The sequence below is a fragment of the Macaca mulatta genome, chromosome 4 (genome assembly GCF_049350105.2).
Source record: "Macaca mulatta isolate MMU2019108-1 chromosome 4, T2T-MMU8v2.0, whole genome shotgun sequence".
NCBI lineage: Eukaryota > Metazoa > Chordata > Mammalia > Primates > Cercopithecidae > Macaca > Macaca mulatta.
Genome location: NC_133409.1, coordinates 155,020,086 through 155,040,386, shown reverse-complemented (window position 1 = coordinate 155,040,386; position 20,301 = coordinate 155,020,086). Strand labels below are relative to the sequence as shown.

At 40.3% G+C, this 20,301-nt stretch overlaps 1 pseudogene; it reads right to left on the bottom strand.

The window, feature by feature from the left end:
* Nucleotides 1–15,575: 15,575 nt before the first annotated feature.
* LOC144340540 (small integral membrane protein 15-like) lies at nucleotides 15,576–15,800 on the bottom strand (annotated as a pseudogene).
* Between the last annotated feature and the right edge of the window lie 4,501 nt (nucleotides 15,801–20,301).

The window sequence follows — 20,301 nt, the reverse complement described above, 5'->3', positions numbered from 1 at the left end:
CAACATCTATTATTTTGTTATTATGGCCATTCTTGCAGGAGTAAGTTATTGCATTGTGGTTTTGATTTGCATTTCCCTGATAATGAGTGATGCTGAGCATTTTTTTATGTGTTTGTTGGCCATTTGTATATCTTCTTTTGAGAATTGCCTATTGATGTCCTTAGCCCATTTTTTGATGGGATTGTTTTTTTCTTGCTGATTTGTTTGAGTTCCTTGTAGATTCTGGATATTAGTCCTTTGTCGGATGTATAGATTGTGAAGATTTTCTCCCATGCTTTGGGTTGTCTGTTTACTCTGTTGATTGTTGCTTTTGCTGTGCAGAAGCTTTTTGGTTAAAGTCCCATCTATTTATCTTTGTTTCTGTTGCATTTGCTTTGGAGTTCTTGGTCATGAACTCTTTGCCTAAGCCAATGTCTAGAAGGGTTTTTAAAATATTATCTTCTAGAGTTTTTATGGTTTCAGGTCTTAGGTTTAAGTCCTTGATCCGTCTTGAGTTGATTTTTGTATAAGGTTAGAGATGAGGATCCAGTTTCGTTCTTCTACATGTGCCTTGCCAATTATCCCAGCACCATTTTTTAAATAAGATGTCCTTTCCCCACTTTATATTTTTGTTTGCTTTGTTGTAGATCAATTGGCTGTAAGTATTTGGCTTTATTTCTGGGTTCTCTATTCTGTTCCATTGCTCTATGTGCCTATTTTTATACCAGTACCATGCTGTTTTTGTGACTATGGCCTTATAGTTTGAAGTCAGGTAATGTGATACCTCCAGATTTGTTCTTTTTGCTTAGTCTTGCATTGGCTATATGAGCTCTTTTTCGGTTTCATATGAGTTTTAGGATTTTTTTTTCTAGTTCTCTGAAGAATGATGGTGGTATTTGCATAAGAACTGCATTGAATTTGTATATTGCTTTTGGCAGTATGGTCATTTTCACAATATCGATTCTACCCAACCATGAGCATGGGATGTTTTTCCATTTGTTGGTGTTGTCTTTGATTTCTTTATTCGGTGTTTTGTAGTTTTCCTTGTAGGGGTCTTTCACCTTGGCTAGACATATTCCTAAGTATTTTATTTTATTTGCAGCTATTGTAAAGGGGATTGAGTTCTTGATTTGATTCTCAGCTTGGTGGCTGTTGGTGTATAGCAGAGCTACTGATTTGTGTACATTAATTTTATATCCTGAAACTTTGATGAATTCGTTTATCAGTTCTAGGAGCTTTCTGGAGGAGGCTTTAGGGTTTTCTAGGTATATGATCATATTATCAGCAAACAGCAACAGTTTGACTTCCTCTTTATCAATTTGAATGCCCTTTATTTCTTTATCTTGTCCAATTGCTCTGGCTAGGACTTTCAGTGCTATATTGAATAGAAGTGGTGAGAGTGGGCATCCTTGTCTTGTTCCAGTTCTCAGGGGGAATGCTTTCAACTTTTCCCCATTCAGTATTATGTTGGCTCTGGGTTTGTCATAGATGGCTTTTATTACATTAGGGTATGTCCGTTCTATGCTGATTTTTCTGAGGGTTCTAATCATAAAGGGATGCTGGATTTTGTCAAATCCTTTTTCTATGTCTACTGAGATGATCATGTGATTTTTGCTTTAATTCCGTTTATGTGGTGTATCACATTTATTGACTTGCATATGTTAAACCATCCCTGCATCCCTGGTATTAAACCCACTTGATCATGGTGGATTATCTTTTTGATATGCTGTTGGATTTACTTAGCTAGTATTTTGTTAGGGATTTTTGTGTCTATATTCATAGGGTCTATAGTTTCCTTTTTTGTTATGTCCTTTTCTAGTTTTGGTATCAGGGTGATATTGGCTTCATAGAATGATTTAAGGAGAATTCCTCTTTCTCTGTCTTGTGGAATAGGGTTAATAGGATTGGTACCAATTTTTTGAATGTATGATAGAATTCAGCTGTGAATCAATCTGGTCCTGGACTTTTTTTTGTTGGCAGTTTTTAAAATTACCGTTTCGATCTTGCTGCTTGTTATTGGTCTGTTCAGAGTTTCTATTTCTTCCTGGTTTAGTCTAGGAGGGTTGTATATTTCCAAGAATTTATCCATCTCCTCTAGATTTTCTAGTTTATGTATATAAAGGTGTTCATAGTAGCCTTGACTGATAGTTTGTACTTCTGTGGTATTAGTTGTAATATCTCCCGTTTGATTTCTAATTGAGCTTATTTGGATCTTCTTTCTTTTCTTCTTGGTTAATCTTGCTAATGGTCTATCAATTTTATTTATCTTTTGAAAGAACCAGCTTTTTGTTTCACTTATCTTTTTACTGGTTTTTGTTGTTTCAATTTCATTTAGTTCTGCTTTGATCTTTGTTATTTCTTTTCTTCTGCTGGGTTTGGGTTTGGTTTGTTCTTATTTCTCTAGTTCCTTCAGGTATGACCTTAGATTGTCTATTTGTGCTCTTTCAGACTTTTTGACATAGATATTTAAGGCTATGAACTTTCCTCTTAGGACCACCTTTCCTGTATCCCCGAGGTTTTGATAGGTTATGTCACTATTATCATTCACTTCAAAGAATTTTTAAATTTCCATCCTGATTTCATTGTTGATCCAACAATCATTCAGGAGCAGGTTATTTAATGTCCATGTATTTGCATGGTTTTGAGGGTTCCTGTTGGGGTTGATTTCCAATTTTATTCCACTGTGGTCTGAGAGAGTACTTGATGTAATTTCAGTTTTCTTAAATTTATTGAGACTTGTTCTGTGGCCTATCATATGGTTTATCTTGGAGAACTATATATTCTGCAGTTGTTGGGAAGAATGTTCTGTAAATATCTGTTTAGTCTATTTGTTCTAGGGTATAGTTTAAATCCATCATTTCTTTGTTGACCTTCTGTCTTGGTGACCTGTCTACTGCTGTCAGTGGAGTATTGAAGTCCCCCACTATTATTGTGTTGCTGTCTATCTCATTTCTTAGGTCTAATAGTAATTGTTTTGCAAATTTGGGAGCTCCAGTGTTAGGTGCATATGTATTTAGGATTTTCCTGTTGGACAAGTCCTTTTATCATTATATAATGTCCTTCTTTTTCTTTTTAAACTGCTGATGCTTTAAAGTTTGTTTTGTCTGATATAGGGACAGCTACTCCTGCTCACTTTTGGTGTCCATTTGCATGGAATATCTTTTTCCACCCCTTTACCTTATGTGAGTCCTTATGTGTCAGATGAGTCACTTGAGGACTGCAGATACTTGTTTGGTGAATTCTTATCCATTCTGTCATTCTGTATCTTTTAGTGGAGTGTTTAGGCCATTTACATTCAACATTAGTATTTAGACGTGAGGTACTAGTCTATTCATCATGCTATTTGTTGCCTGAATACCTTTTGTTTTTTATATATTGTGTTTTTGTTTTGTAGGTCCTGTGACATTTGTGCTTTAAGGAGGTTCTATTTTGGTGTATTTCAAGGATTTGTTTCAAGATTTAGAGTTCCTTTTAGCAATTCTTGTAGTGCTGGCTTGGTAGTGGCTAATTCTGTCAGCATTTGTTTGTCTGAAAAAGACTATCTTTCCTTCATTTATGAAGCTTATTTTTGCTGGATACAAAATTCTTGTCTGATAATTGTTTTGTTTAAGGAGGCTGAACATAGGGCCCCCATCCCTTCTGGCTTGTAGGGTTTCTGCTGTGAAATCTGCTATTAATCTGATAGATTTTCCTTTATACATTACCTGGCACTTTTGCCTCACAGTTTTTAAGATTCTTTCCTTTGTCTTGACTTTAGAAAACCTGATGACTATGTGCCTAGATGATGATCTTTTTGTGATAAATTTCCCAGGTGTTCTTTGAGCTTCTTGTATTTGGATGTCTAGATTTCTAGCAAGGCCAGGGAATTTTTCTGCGATTATTCCCCAAATATATTTTTCAAGTTTTTAGATTTCTCTTCTTCCTCACAAACACCAATTATTCTTACATTTGGTTAACATAATCCCAAACTTCTTGGTGACTTTCTTCATTTTTTAGAATTATTTTTTCTTTGTCTATTTTGGATTGTGTTAATTCAAAAACCTTGTCTTCAAGCTCTGAAGTTCTTTCTTCTGCTTGTTCAGTTCTGTTGCTGAGATTTTTCAGTGTGTTGTGCATTTCTCTAAGAGTGTCCTTCATTTCCTGAAGTTGTGATTTTTATTTATGCTATCTATTTCACTGAAGATTTTTCCCTTCGTATCTTGTATCATTTTTTTTTTTTAATTTCATTAAGTTTGACTTCACCTTTCTCTGGTGCCTCCTTGATTAGCTTAATAATCAACCTGAATTCTTTCTCTGGCAATTCAGGGATTTCTTCTAGGTTTGGATACATTGCTGGTGAGCTGGTATAATATTTTGGGGGGCATTAAAGAACTTTTTATATTATCAGAATTGTTTTCCTGTTTCCTTATCATTTGGGTCAGAGGGAAGATCTGGGGCTTAGGGATGCTGTTCAGATTCTTTTGTCCCACAGGGACTACTTGATGTAGTGCTCTCCCTCTTCCCCTATGGATGTGGCTTCCTGAGAGCTGAACTGCAGTGATTGTCTTCTCCCAGATCGAGCCAGGTAGCTCTGCTGCATACTGGGCTCTGGGCTGGTACTGGGGGAGTCTGCATAGAGTCCCGTGATGTGAACAGTCTTCAGGTCTCTCAGCCATGGATACCAGCACCTGCTGTTGTGGAGGTGGCAGGGGAGTGAAATGGGCTCTTGTGAGGATCCTTAGTTATAGTTTTGTTTATTGCACTAGTTTTGTGTTGGTTGGCCTCCTGCCAGGAGGTGTTGCTTTCAAGACAGCATCAGCTGTGATAGTATAGGGAGGATCAGACAGCGGGTGCAGCCCCAGATCTCACAAGAGATTATGTCGTTTGTCTTCAGCTAGCATGGTGGGTAAAGACCATCAGGTTGGGGCAGGGTCAGTCATGTCTAAGCTCAGACTGAACTCAGATGGTGGGTAAAGACCATCTCCTTGGGCAGGGCTTGCTGTGGCTGCTGAGGGATGGAGGTATGGTTCCTAGGCCAATGGAGTTATATGTTCCCAGGGGGATAATGCCTACCTCTGCTGAGTCATGCAGGTCGCCAGGGAAGTTGGGGAAAGCTGGCAGTTACAGGCCTCACCCAGCTCCCACGCAGCCTAAAAGGCCAGTCTTACTCCCACTGTACCCCTACCAGCTGCACTGAGTTTCTTTCCAGGCAGCAGGTGAGCAGGGCTGAGAACTTGCCCCAGCCTACCAACCTCCTGACTGAGAAAGCAAGCAGTGCTTTCAGGTTTTGTGCCTCCCGACCTGCTGTGGTTTCTGTGCTGTGTCTGGACTCCCGATTCACCCCCTCCCAGGAGTTCTGTACAAGACATCTTGAATTTGGTCAAAATTGTTACAAAGTTCAGCTGGAAGTTTCCTTCTCTCTGTGGTCTTTTCTCAGTTCCTCTAGCAGCCTTCCCCAAGGACCCCTGTGAGACAAAGTCAGAAATGGCTTTCCTAGGGTCTAAGAGCCCATAGGGCTCTTCCTGCTGCTGCTTCTACCCCTGTGTTTCACTCAGCTCTCTGATTATGTCTCAGCTCCAGGTCAAGTCAAATTCTTCTCTCGTGATCTGGACCTTTGGGTTCCCTAGTGATAGTGGGTGATCGGGGCAGATGATCCCCCTTTCACACTTTGGGCACCCACAGTTTTTCAGCTATCTCCTGGGGCCTGCAGGAGCAATCCGCTTCCTTCAAAAGGTCTGTGGGTTCCCTTGGATTTCCTGGTATGTTCCCGTGATAGTTCTTGGAGCAAAAGTTCACAATGTGAGTCTCCACACACTGCTCTGTCCATCTGAGTGGGAGCTGCAATTTAGTCCTGCCTCTTATTTGCCATTTTCCTGCTTGTCCGGTAAAGTTCATTCTTTACTGAGGTTTCACTCCCTTGTCATTCAGAGCAAAACTCAAATGAAAGTGGGACTTCTTGCGCACGTGGAGTTTCTGATGTTGGAAGTCAGAATGAAGAAGGAAGATAGCGCCAAATTCAACTGTCTGATAAGGTTTCTCTCCAGGACAAATTTACCAAAGTATATATATTTGTCTTCCAAGGTAAGGATGATGTCGGTGTCAATTCAAGCTCCAGCTCTGTTTTATTTTCCATGCTCCTGCTCCAGCTTGACACAGTCTGGGAAATAGTGGACTACCGCTATTAGTAAAGTATAGGTTCTGGTCAAAGATATAATTGGTTTATATTGTAATAGATGCACTTCTGGTATAAGAATTAAGCTCTTCATTTCTTCTTTTAATGATTCATATATTAATCTAAACTTATTCAAGTTCTATTCAAAGGTTTTCTTGCTATCACACTACCAATTAGCATCTTTTCTTGGCTTTTTTTTTTTTTTTTTTTTTTTAGTAGAGGGTTCTTATGGCCAAGAAGTGTTGAGGTCGGCCCAAAGGCATTGCCAGATACACACTGATAGGGCCTCTCGCTGGTGTGGACCCGCTGGTGCGGGATGTGGCAGGAACTCTGGCTGACAGTTTCGAGGCAGCCTCTGCAGTTATCAGGCCTGTCACCCGTGTGTGTACCTGCAGGTGCTGGAAGCAGGTGGAGCTTCTTAGGAAGCGCTTGCTGCAGCGTTTGCTCGCGTGTGGAGTAGGAGATCGAAGCTGAGGAAGAAGACGGTAACCGCCCGAGGCATGCGCACGGCGGTGCTAAGTGCTCGCTGGGTGAGTGGCCGGCGCCCCTGGGCACACGCAGTTGCTGGGTCTGGTTGGATGGAGCGCTGCTCCCACGCCGACTTCCCCTTGGAGCACTCATACGGTCTTTTTCCCGTGCGAGGAAATGCATCCTCAGGTGGATCTGGAGGTCACGTGAACCTTTTTTCCTTTGCGGGTTTGCCCTTTCACTGCTTCTGTCTCATTTAGGACTGAAAAACTTTTATTCGAGGTCTGCATAGGATTGCTTTAGGGAGTTTCACTTATTCAGGTATTTCTTGCTTTAAGGCTAGTTCTTTTTTTTTTTTTTTTTTTTAATTCGTAGTCTCCACATCTTCAACCTTAGATTCTGATCTGAAAACATACAAGGAATTTGTCAACCGGTCCTCGTCCTGGGGGAGAACAGGATGAATCAAGTGAAATGAAAGTGTAGTAAGCTTGAGGGTTGGTAAAGGCCTGCAAGGGATCACTGCCATAAACTGAAGGAAGGGGACAGAGCAAGAACCTGTCTCAAAAAATAAAAAAAAGAAAGAAAATAAAAAAGAAAGGACAAAATATTCTGTTGAAGCTGAACACTGAATCATGAGGAGCCACTCTGGATTCTGACTCTCTGGACCCCTTACTTTCATTCTTTGCTTAAGGCTGTAGAGTTAACAAAACTGACTTTTTAATCCCTGAACGGTGGCATGTATATATAAAATCTAAATGCTAAGATTTAGGAATCGCTATTCCCAACTGTCCTGTTGACTGCTGAATGTTATCTAGATGTCCATGACTAAAAGAGGCACAGTAATTCCCTTCAGCACAGATGCTGGGACAAATCATCAATGAACTGAAACCAGAAAACCACATATTGACTCAAGCAAATATATGTTGAACCTATGGCATGGACAAAAAGGAATTTTTAAAAATATGGATATAGTTTGCTGATAATTCTTTTTCTTCACATTCTGGACTTAAGGAAGCCCAAGAGTTGGGGAGGGGAGCTGGTTGGTTGAAAGGGAAATAATACAATTTATATAGTCTCACCTGGCGTCAAGGAAGAACATCAAAAGAAAATCAGGCAGAAAAGCTAACATTTATGAGAAGTTGGGGTTTGAGGTGCAGATTGGCAAGTCTGAAACTAAAACAAGTTTGGTGGGGAGGTAAGGATATCCAGGTGAAACCTGGGATTTGTCAATTCAGGCATGAGAGCTAAAGGTGAGATACAAGGCAGCTCACATTTTTATTCTAGGGCCAGAGGACTGGGAGTAAATGAAAGATTATAGCTAGGAAAAGGAATATAACAAAATTAGGCAGATATGAAAGGCGAAGTTGTAATTAACAAAGGAGATTCTACAGAGTAAGTCCTAGTTATTTTCTCCCCAGTGCATAGGAAGAAGCCAACAGGGAGTCTTTTAGTGTTCTTTTCTTTCTTTGATGCTTATATTTTCTGTGTCTTGCTCTTTCCCTTTAGGGAGGTACCTGTAACACAGAGAGTTACTAACCCAAGAAAGGCAGCAATCCAACTGTGAGGGGCAGTACACAGGGTTCTTCACTTGGTCCTAGAGCCATGGTTGAGTCTAGAATTGTGTGTAGTGGCTATATAATCGTGTGTACACATTTACATGCTAATGTGAAGGTGTCTTAAGCACAGATCACACATTCTCAAAAGGTCACATCAACACTCTTATGGTAAAGGCTATAGTCAATTCTATCCTGTTTATGCTGAAACACAGACTAAATGCAGGCCACTCAAATGATAGGACAAACAAGAGGCCGAACACACTTTGTCTCCAGAAGGAATGGGTAGATGTTGGTTCTGCCCACATATCTTTTGTGTGCATCAACTGGGCATGAGAAGAATGGATAGAGTTTTAATGAAAGGGGAAATGAATAAAAAAATGGGCCTGAAGATTACTTCTATGTCTCTAGCTGGCAATACTTCCATCTCAGAAGAAACTCTGCTTCTCACCAGTCTTTGGAAAGGTACATGGTTTTTGAGGTTCTCATTTACTTGGGTCTTTATGGGCTGCAAATGGATGACTAAGCATGCCTCCCCTGCCCTCAAAGATAATTTATCCTTCAAGATTATGTCATTTTTATGGAGATGGGCTGGACCCTGAATCAGTAGGTTTCTATAGAAATTATTATGAGAATTAGGGCTAAATCCTTAGAGAAGAGATTGCAGGACATAGAAAAAACAGTGTTTCATTAGGCCATTCAAGGGCTGCAAGGATGATGTTTGAAAGTTGAAAAGGGCCGGGCACAGTGGCTCATGCCTATAATCCCAGCACTTTGGGAGGCCGAGGCGGGTGGATCACCTGAGGTCAGAAGTTTCAGGCCAGCCTGGCCAACATGGCGAAACCCCGTCTCTACTAAAAATACAAAAATTAGCCAGAGGAGGGTGGCAAATGCCTATAATCCTAGCTACTTGGGAGGCTGAGGTGGAAGAATCACTTGAACCTGGAACGTGGTGGTTGCAGTGAGCCGAGATCCTGCCACTGCACTCCATCCAGCCTGGGTGACAGAGCGAGACTCCGTCTCAAAAAAGAAAAAAAAAAAAAAAGTTGAAAAATGCAAATAACTAATAACTTCAGCTTGGCTCAGTAAAGACAGAAGTTTCTAAGAAATAATCTCCTTACCACCAACCTGTCAGTGCCCCTCGTTCTGGCTTTATACCTCCAAGCCTTCTACCTTCTCACCTGCTGTCTTGATCAATCAGTCTTTCTCTTCTACATGGCCAAGCAGGTCACAGTCTCTTCTCCTTGCATAGCTGTTTGTTGTACCTCAGGGAAGTGGCCACAACTAGGACTTCACTTGTCCTCCAGATAGGTTGAGCCTTGAAAATTTGTAGCAGGTTCACTCTGCCTATAATTTTGGGATCTAGGAAGATTCCCATTCAGCATTTTATCTTCAGGGTTAGTCCTAATTTTTGTAAAAAATGAAATTGTATAATATACATGTACATATACATATATCCTATATATAAATATACATACACACATATAACACAGGATTAATATCTAAAATATAAAGAATTTCTACCCTCTGATAAGAAAAAGTTAAAATGCCTACCAGAAAATCAGACAAAGGATATGAATAAGGAATTCACAAAGGAGGAAATGCAAATGGCCAATAAATGATTTAAAAAGATGTGTAGTTTCATTAGTATTCAAGGATTAAAAATAGAAGCAAGATACTTACACACTTAAAAGCTTGGTATATATTTAAAAGTTTGATAATGGGCAAGGATACAGAATCACAACCATACTGTGCTAGTGGTAATATACATTGGCATAGCTTTAGTAGTATTAAAATTTTAAATGCACATATGATGTCATGTTTTAATTCTGTCATTCCCCACTGTCTCTGAGAACTGGGATACTTGACATGGAAGCTGAGTGTGAGTGACAGCCTCTAAAATGTCCCCCAGTAATCCCACTTCCCAGTATTCAAGGCCTTGCATAATCCTCTCCTTTTTTTTTTTTTTTCAAGTTCTGACACACAAACTTTTATTTATTTGCTTATTTTTGATTAAATGTTTGTTACAGGCAACCTGGGGATAGCTTTCTTTTTCCCCTCAAACCAGCTATAGAAAGGTTATTGATTGTGCTTAGTTCTCAGAACTTCAGAAACAACATAATAGGTAAACAATTTCTTAAAAGAAGTATTCTAGATAATAGTAAATGGGATTCTTTCAACAATAGTACTCTGTTGCAGTGAGAGATGATTTTTCTGAAGAATCCCAGACCTCACAATATTCTATATATTTCCTGGACCCTTACACGCACATACCACACAATTATTGTAAAATCTTGATCTCACATATATAAAAAGGCTCTATAAATGACAGGAAAAAGTGAAAAAAAATAGCAGCATACGTCAAAGAAATACAAAATAGGCATGTGTTGACTATACCAGAAATTATAGAAAAACAGACTTTTAGTTCAATACCTTTGCGTTGTTACAACAGAACTGATGAAACCATAACTTTGATAACTGAGAATTATGACTATATCCTTTGCTTCAATACTTTTGCTCTAAAATATGACCATAAGTAAAACATATGTACATAAATTCTTTCCATGAACAGCTTGATTGCAGAAAACCAAACGTATTTTAGACATATCTTAACTAAATACTGAACTATTTCAGTGCCTTCAGTTACAATGCGTTGCTCACACTGGCACCACGTGGAGACTGATAATCTAAAATAATAGCATTAAGTGTTATTCAAACTGGTCCATAAACATTCTCAGTGGTTGTTAGGTTCTCAAATTTGAGGAACATAGTCCTAAAGATTTACAAGTTTGCTTAGCTGTAATTGAAATTCTAACCTGCATAACATAATGTAACTTAAAATGTTAGTCCCTCCAAAAAAAAAGAAAAAAAAAAACCCAGGACCTCTTTGTAAAAAATCATCAAATTTATTTGATGATTTCTAGTTTCGTTTTTAAACTGTAGCTGCTGGACAATTTTTGTAAGTTCAAATTCATTATTGGGGTATAGAAAACACTAATAAGCTGACAGTGAATTAAATACTAACAGTGAATAAAATTACTGGACCATGCAGTTATAAAAGCCATGTTTAATAATAAAACATCCCAGTTATACTACTTAACTGAAAGAAATATCCTTTAGCTCCTTACTTCCAATTACAGTATATTCTCATTTTGAGATAATTTATCCTCTTTCACCCAATTACTGCTATGCCCAACAAAATGTTTCCAAATTTTGTACCTTTCTTTACCACTTATGAAGTATGACTTCACTGTTACTCATTAAGAGTTCTTTAAAAGAAATTTGAAATTTAAAGTTTCACTTTGAACCTGTTTGATCAGAAAGTATTAAATATCACTACCACATGAGTTAAAACAAAAATGGAATAAAAAAAGTGGTGTCTATGTAATCAGCAAATTACTTGATAAGACATTTAAACTATTTTACAGTTCTGCTTAGCACAAGAATAAACTGGTTCCAAGGTACTACCATGTTCAGCATTTTTACTGCAAACTCTAAACCATAGTATTACTCCTCTCAACAGGCCATCTCTAAGAAAATGGCAGTGTTTGAAAGTACAAAAAGTGTTCTATCCAATAGGTGGTATTCTACATAGTCAAGGTAAGAGGATTCTTTATAAAATAACATTTCAAAAAATGTGGCCGGGTGCGGTGGCTCACGACTATAATCCCAGCACTTTGGGAGGATGAGGGAGGCAGATCACAAGGTCAAGAGATCGAGACCATCCTGGCCAACATGGTGAAACCCTGTCTCTACTAAAAATACAAAAGTTAGCTGGGCATGGTGGCCCTGTAGTCACAGCTACTCGAGAGGCTGAGGCAGGAGAATCGCTGGAACCCGGGAGACAGAGGTTGCAGTGAGCTGAGATCGCGCCACTGCACTCTGGCCTGGTGACAGAGCGAGACTCTGTCTCAAAAAAAAAAAAAGCAAAATGTCTTGATAATTACCAGTTGTTTCAAAGGCTAAAGTAAGAAAAATGCAGCAAATAGAAGTCCTTGTTGATTAATATTATTTTGAGAAAGCCAGAAATGTTTCTAAGAAGCAATGATAATAAAAGACATAATTAATACCTTATAGCTCTTTTAAGACAAAGCACATTTTTCACCTCAGACAGGATAGTTCTGACTTTTACATTCTTAACTTCCTTTGTCCAAAACAGGACCCCATTTTTTTTCCTTTGTTTTAATTATTATTATACTTTCAGTTCTAGGGTACATGTGCATAATGTGCAGGTTTGTTACATATGTATAATTGTGCCCTGTTGGTGTGCTGCACCCATCAACTCATCAGCACCCATCAACTCGTCATTTACATCAGGTATAACTCCCAATGCAATCCCTCCCCCCTCCCCCTAATAGGCCCCGGTGTGTGATGTTCCCCTTCCCGAGTCCAAGTGATCTCATTGTTCAGTTCCCACCTATGAGTGAGAACATGCAGTGTTTGGTTTTCTGATCTTGCAATAGTTTGCTGAGAATGATGGTTTCCAGCTGCATCCATGTCTCTACAAAGGACACAAACTCATCCTTTTTTATGGCTGCATAGTATTCCATGGTGTATATGTGCCACATTTTCTTACTCCAGTCTGTCACTGATGGACATTTGGGTTGATTCCAAGTCTTTGCTATTGTGAATAGTGCCACAATGAACATACATGTGCATGTGTCTTTATAGCAGCATGATTTATAATCCTTTGGGTATATACCCAGTAATGGGATGGCTGGGTCATATGGTACTTCTAGTTCTAGATCCTTGAGGAATCGCCATACTGTTTTCCATAATGGTTGAACTAGTTTACAATCCCACCAACAGTGTAAAAGTGTTCCTATTTCTCCACATCCTCTCCAGCACCTGTTGTTTCCTGACTTTTTAATGATTGCCATTCTAACTGGTGTGAGATGGTATCTCATTGTGGGTTTGATTTGCATTTCTCTGATGGCCAGTGATGACGAGCATTTTTTCATGTGTCTGTAGACTGTATGCATGTTTTCTTTTGAGAAATGTCTGTTCAAATCCTTTGCCCACTCTTTGATGGGGTTGTTTTTTTCTTGTAAATTTGTTTGAGTTCTTTGTAGGTTCTGGATATTAGCCCTTTGTCAGATAAGTAGATTGCAAAAATTTTCTCCCATTCTGTAGGTTGCCTGTTCACTCTGATGGTAGTTTCTTTTGCTATGCAGAAGCTCTTTAGTTTAATTAGATCCCATTTGTCAATTTTGGCTTTTGTTGCCGTTGCTTTTGGTGTTTTAGACATGAAGTCCTTGCCCATGCCTATGTCCTGAATGGTATTACCTAGGTTTTCTTCTAGGGTTTTTATGGTATTAGGTCTAACATTTAAGTCTCTAATCCATCTTGAATTAATTTTTGTATAAGGAGTAAGGAAAGGATCCAGTTTCAGCTTTCTACTTATGGCTAGCCAATTTTCCCAGCACCATTTATTAAATAGGGAATCCTTTCTACATTTCTTGTTTTTCTCAGGTTTGTCAAAGATCAGATGGCTGTAGATGTGTGGTATTGTTTCTGAGGACTCTGTTCTGTTCCATTGGTCTATATCTCTGTTTTGGTACCAGTACCATGCTGTTTTGGTTACTGTAGCCTTGTAGTATAGTTTGAAGTCAGGTAGCGTGATGCCTCCAGCTTTGTTCTTTTGACTTAGGATTGTCTTGGCAATGCGAGCTCTTTTTCGGTTCCATATGAACTTTAAAGCAGTTTTTTCCAATTCTGTGAAGAAAGTCATTGGTAGCTTGATGGGGATGGCATTGAATCTATAAATTACCTTGGGCAGTATGGCCATTTTCACAATATTGATTCTTCCTATCCATGAGCATGGTATGTTCTTCCATTTGTTTGTGTCCTCTTTAATTTCACTGAGCAGTGGTTTGTAGTTCTCCTTGAAGAGGTCCTTTACATCCCTTGTAAGTTGGATTCGTAGGTATGTTATTCTCTTTGAAGCAATTGTGAATGGAAGTTCATTCATGATTTGGCTCTCTGTTTGCCTGTTACTGGTGTATAAGAATGCTTGTGATTTTTGCACATTAATTTTGTATCCTGAGACTTTGCTGAAGTTGCTTATCAGCTTAAGGAGATTTTGGGCTGAGATGATGGGGTTTTCTAAATATACAGTCATGTCATCTGCAAACAGGGACAATTTGACTTCTTCTTTTCCTAACTGAATTGCCTTTATTTCTTTCTCTTGCCTGATTGCCCTAGCCAGAACTTCCAACACTATGTTGAATAGGAGTGGTGAGTGAGGGCATCCCTGTCTTGTGCCACTTTTCAAAGGGAATGCTTCCAGTTTTTGCCCATTCAATATGATATTGGCTGTGGGTTTGTCATAAATAGCTCTTATTATTTTGAGATACATTCCATCAATACCAAATTTATTGAGAGTTTTTAGCATGAAGGGCTGTTGAATTTTGTCAAAGGCCTTTTCTGCATCTATTGAGATAATCATGTGGTTTTTGTCTTTGGTTCTGTTTATATGCTGGATTACGTTTATTGATTTGTGTATGTTGAACCAGCCTTGCATCCCAGGGATGAAGCCCACTTGATCATGGTGGATAAGCTTTTTGATGTGCTGCTGGATTCGGTTTGCCAGTATTTTATTGAGGATTTTTGCATCAATGTTCATCAGGGATATTGGTCTAAAATTCTCTTTTTTTGTTGTGTCTCTGCCAGGCTTTGGTATCAGGATGATGTTGGCCTCATAAAATGAGTTAGGGAGGATTCCCTCTTTTTCTATTGATTGGAATAGTTTCAGAAGGAATGGTACCAGCTCCTCCTTGTACCTCTGGTAGAATTCAGCTGTGAATCCATCTGGTCCTGGACTTTTTTTGGTTAATAGGCTATTAATTATTGCCTCAATTTCAGAGCCTGCTATTGATCTATTCAGGGGTTCAACTTCTTCCTGGTTTAGTCTTGGGAGAGTGTAAGTGTCCAGGAAATTATCCATTTCTTCTAGATATTCTAGTTTATTTGCGTAGAGGTGTTTATAGTATTCTCTGATGGTAGTTTGTATTTCTGTGGGGAACAGGACCCCATTTTAAATAGAGTTCATTTGAATAGAGTTCATAATATAAAGTCATTTTTGCCCATAGGATGTTTTAATTTCAGTACATAAACTGATGTTTTCATTCGGTACATAAATTACTAAGTGGGAAATGACTATGTCAGTTATAAAGAATTTGTACCATAATAAATGCTAAATGCTAATTTACAATAACTGTCAATAGAAACCTATAAACTCCTACACCCAAGCCTAAAAGTTACTACAGTATTGAGGTCAGAATGGACCTCATTCTTCCATTTGGTCAAATTTCATTTACTAAGTAATAACGTCAAGAAATCCAAAGAAGAAACCTTAGTGGGTCCTTCCAAAGCTGCATAATTTTCCAAAGGATTTCCTCTGGTTGCAGAGCCTGTTCAGTCCTTCAATCCTTTTTCAGTCGTTTCGCTTTTGCATGTTTTCTTGATGTTTTGTTTCTTCTTTTGCTCCTTCCCCCTGGCCTCAATCATCTTGGCCAATTTCCAAGACAGTATAACACTTGCTAGGAACAGTGGAGTAAGGGCCAAAATAACAGTTGTAAGGAAGCCATATGGGTCCTTTGCAGCCCATTCCACAACTCAGCCCAAGCCTTTATATCAAACATCTTCATAGCAGTCTTATGAAAACTGGGGGCCAGGCGCGGTGGTTCACACCAGTAATCCCAGCACTTTGGGAGGCCAAGGTGGGTGGATCACCTGAGGTCAGGAGTTCAATACCAGCCTGGCCAACATGGCGAAACCCTGTCTCTACTAAAAATACAAACATTAACAAGGCGTGGTGGCACATGCCTGTAATCCCAGCTACTCGGGAGGCTGAGGCAGGAGAATTGCTTGAACCTGGGAGGCAGAGGTTACAGTGAGCAGAGATCGCGGCACCACACTCTGGCCTGGGCAACAAAGCAAGACTCCCTCAAAAGACAAAAAAAAAAAGAAAAGAAGAAAGGAAGGAAGGAAGGAAGGAAGGAAGGAAGGAAGGAAGGAAGGAAGGAAGGAAGGAGGGGAGGGGAGGGGAGGGGAGGGGAGGGGAGGGGAGGGGAGGGGAGGGGAGGGGAGGGGAGGGGAGAGGAGAGGAGAGGAGAGGAGAGGAGAGGAGAGGAGAGGAGAGGAGAGGAGAGGAAAGGAAAGGAGAAGGAAGGAAGGAAGGAAGGAAGGGAGGGAGGGAGGGAAGGAAGGGAAGGAAAGGAAGGAAGGAAGGGAGGGAAGGAAGGGAAGGAAGGGAAGGAAAGGAAGGGAGGGAGGGAGGGAGGGAGGAGGAAACCAGGGCTTATGCTTGAGTAGTGATCTCTAACTTTGTCCTGGTATTATGAGTGACTCAATCACAATTTCAGATGACCCTTAGTAGTCTGTCTTTTTTCTATCATACACATTGGAGAGACAGTTTAAATTCCTATCAGGGCTGCAGACCCATGGGGGCCACGTTCACCCCTTCCCCTTGGCCTTGGCAAGAGCGGCCCCCTTATTGCACAGAGAGGAGGGTCCTGGGGGATCCTGGGTCGGCCCTGCCACACCTTGCTCGGCCACCATTTCTGCTGGGCACCAGGAGAAAACCATGGCAGCAGCAGCCACCAGCCTCTCCTCCATCACCCCCAACACCCTCCTTTTAAATAACTTGCTTCTAATTAATAGAAAACAAAATGTTGAAAGGATGTTATTTCTGTGATTAGGTTACAAAGAAAACAGTGACTTCTGTCTTGCTAGCAGATGCTCTCCCTTGGGGATTTTGATTAATCAAGTTGTCACGTTAAAGAAGCCTATATGACAAGGAACTGAGGATTTCCTATTGCCAACAGCCAGCATGTAACTGAGGCCCTCAGTCCACAAACCCTCAAAGGGTTTGTTGATTTCTGACAACAATCATGTGAACTTAGAGCTGATCTCTCCCCAGTTAAGCCTTCAGATGAGATGCCAACTCTGGCCAACACCTTGATTTCAGTCTTCAGAGCCTCTGAAGCTTAGGACCCTGCTGAGCCATACCTGGATTTCTGACCCATGGAAAGGATCATGTGCATTGTTTTAAACTACTAAGTTTTGAGTTAATTCATTATACAGCAATAGATGATAATAATACAAGAGGAGATACAAATGTAAAGAGAAGTAAAAACTCTGTAACTCTGAATTAGAAAGAAAAACAAACAGGCATACATAGATATATATCTCCTAGGTCTTGCTATTGAAAAGGCTTGGAAACAATAACCAGCTAAGCAGGGAGCCTTTGCTAGCATTCAATTTGTCATCTTGAAATTCCATATCCTCATAAAGAAATCAAGATTCCTGGGAGAAATGGCTGAATCCAGATCGGAGGCAAGAAATGTATGGCATGAGACTGAAACATCTTGTCATATCATAAAGCAAGGGTCTTGAGTCAGAAGTACTCAGGTGCCAAGTTGAAGACCTTCCCACTTGAAGATGGGAAAATTTGAGCCCCAGTAATGATAATGACAGCAAAGAGTTGAAACACTTCAAGTATGTTTATATCCCTGAGTCTGTAATTATTCTTAAAAAAAAAAAAAAAAAAATTGGTCACCATTGGAGAATGCTAGAGAGCCAAGTATTTTGAAAACACATAAGTAAAGGGAAACAAGTATTTATCCTGCCTTTTTCTACATGAACTGTACAACTTGGTAACCACATAGATGGTAAGAAAAAGTTTCTTTTAATGTATTAAAATAAACTTTTAATATATTACAAGAAACATTACCTATATAGCAGGGTGCCTCATGCCTCGGCTGCCTACAAGCTGTGTGACCTTGGGTGAGTGACTTAACCTCCTTGTGCCTCAGTTTCCCCATCTTTAAAATGGAGTTGACTACATATTTAGATCATGTTTGGGGATTAAATGAATTAATACATGTCAAGCAACTAGAACAGTGCCAGGCATACAGTATTTCAGAAGTATCTATTATCATTATTATATTTTTATTCCTAAAATGCTGGCATTTATCCAACCACAGTTCTTGGCACCCCTTGCACCATACACCTCCAGTCACTCCTGGGCTTTAGCCTGGAGCCCAATGTGCATCCCCACCCTGCATCACCCCACTCACCCTAGGACTCATAACCCCACTCACCACGGACTCACCCTGAGCTGAGCCAATCTTTAACAGAGACTCTTCCAAAGCCCTTGGGCACCTTGACACCTGGGCAAGTCCTGCACCACTGACCCACCTTCTGCTGCCTCCTTAGGTGGCTTGGAGAATATTTCATGTCATTAACTTCCTCACTTTGAGCCCATCTAGGGCAAAGAGGCAAGTGGGAGACTCTTTTCCTTACTCCCCAAACATCCTGGGACCTTCTGTTTCGTTCTTTTCCAATTCCTAACCACTCCAGATCCCACCCCACCCCATACACCACTTGCCCCACAAATGGATTTACATGCTTTACCTGTATTGCTTTACCTCCTGAGATTTCTCTCCTCACCCACCTAACCTTCATGTCTTTCCACAAGAGCACAGAGAGGTGAAGTAACTTGTGCACAGTCACACAGCTAGATAGTAACAAACTACAGCTATGCTATGCTACCAAGCAGCAAACTTAACTGTGTCTTCACTTTCCCAGCCCTTCCTTCCCATGACGCTGCACTTTCCCAATCACTGTCCAGCCTCTCACACCTGACCTGCATTAACGCACCTGACCTACCAGAATTCTATTCGTTTCTTCCTCTTGTATACCAACAGGTTATCCCCCGCACCCCCTCCCTCCAGTGCTTTCAGGGCACAGCTACTCATTCAAAATAATTACTCAATACCTGTTTATGTGGCATCACGTTTGGCTTCTACAAAAGGAAAAAAAGCATAATAATTACCCAGATTGGAAAACAAAATTCCAACAAAAGAACACTAGATGGGGAATCATTCAGTCTTCAACGCAGACCTTTGCCACCTCACAGGCATGTGACATTGAGCAATCACTTTTACTTCACTGTGCTCAGTTTACACAATAAACACGTATGGCAAACACCTGTGCCTTCCTCTTCTAGGTTGATTGTGAGAATCTGTTGACAACCTCAGTGGGAAAACTATTTTTATTCCATACCTTAGCCTTTGCACCAGCTCAGCTCTTCCTGGAACATCCTTCTTCTAGATAGCATCGAGCTGACCCCCACTTCACCTCTTCATCTTAGTTTAAATGTCTCCTCCTCAATGAAGCATCCCTGACCCCGCCTGCACCATATAATGAAATCTTACTCCTTACACTGCTCCACTTTCTTCTGTTTCAAAAGTACTTTATCACCTTCTAATATACTACATAGTTACTATGATTATTGTCTATTATTTTTCTCTCCTGCTAGAATGTAAACTTTGTGAGGGCAGGAACCTTTGTCGGCTCTGCTGATGTATCCCAAGTTCCTACAGTGGTACCCACTGGCCTAACAAGTGCCCCATGGATGTTTGCTGATTGACAGAGTGCCCCCATCCACAGTCTGAGCCTCCCTTCTTTAGGTCTCTTGGTGCTCCTCTAATTATAGGGGCACTGAAAATCCTTCTTGTTACTGTTAATGAGGCCAAATGCAGGAAGTAGTGGCATCAACTACTACAACACTTTGGACCAGATCAGTGAAAGAGAATCTGGAAAACAACAACAACAACAAGAAAAAACAAACAAACAAAACCCAAACATTCCCAAATTCTCCCTTCAATTTTCTCTTTACTACAGGCATGCCCATTTGGGCCCTTTTTACATCCCTATCTCTCCCCTCCTCTTCTCTTACTCATTTGGGATGTCCCTCATTCCCTAAATGTTCCTCCTTCACCCTTTTGTCTTCCATTTTGTGGCTTTTTCCTCTGTGAGCTTTACTTTGCTTTTCTGAGTAGATGAGAGAGAAAGGGACTGTCTGAGCACTGGGGTTGGAGTCACAGAAGGACCACGCCAGGCTTCAGTGTTGAAGGTAAGTGTGGCATGCCATAGCACCATATATGAGGAAACCTCAGCTGGGACCTTGTTGCTTTGGCCCAGGCAGTTCAGAGAGCCCAAGAGAGGACTGGGGGTGTGGACTGGCAGGTCTGCATGGTGCTGGTAAACATGCAACAAACAGCCCCTTTCCTTTCGCCCTGCGAGCTCATGCAAGAGGAGCAGAAGCTCTGTAGAAGTAGCTTTTTCCTAAAGTAAACATTT